We start from the raw sequence: 487 nt of genomic DNA on the forward strand, positions 1-487 counted from the left end.
GCGCATATATATGTAGCTGAAAACCTAATTTGTATTGGGCTTCTGTTACAACAAGGCCTAAAAGATAGCGGGTTAGTTAGGGTTAAGGGTTTTGAGTGGCGTGGCGTGCAATCTCAGCTTTAAATACGACCCTCGTTTCTCCACTTCAGATCGGTAGGGAGCCATCTCCAAAGCTGAGAACGGCGTCCAAGTCCGAAGTGTCATTCCCTTATTGTTTCTTTCGTTGCATGTGTAATTTCGATGCACATTTGTTTTTTTTTCACTCGTGAAACGATGCTGAAGCAAACTTTTTATTTTCAATTGTTCTACATCAGTGTAGTTTGTACTCTTGAATTATAGGTTTCATATCTCATTCCTATAGTTTGGTTTTTTTGTATACCGATAGGAGCAAAAGGGGTTGGATGTGATGATTATAAAATAATTCCTCGTTCTGAATGCTAATGCCATGGCATGACAGACACGTTTACACCCATAGAATATGAGCACT

General features: G+C 39.6%; 1 non-coding gene across 1 annotated transcript; it reads left to right on the top strand.

Annotated features, from left to right (window-relative positions):
- Positions 1 to 397: 397 nt before the first annotated feature.
- LOC113001557 (small nucleolar RNA snoR8a) lies at positions 398 to 487 on the top strand. Its single transcript, XR_003266951.1, has one exon. It is a non-coding gene; the product is annotated as a small nucleolar RNA snoR8a (small nucleolar RNA).

The sequence above is a fragment of the Glycine max genome, chromosome 4 (genome assembly GCF_000004515.6).
Source record: "Glycine max cultivar Williams 82 chromosome 4, Glycine_max_v4.0, whole genome shotgun sequence".
NCBI lineage: Eukaryota > Viridiplantae > Streptophyta > Magnoliopsida > Fabales > Fabaceae > Glycine > Glycine max.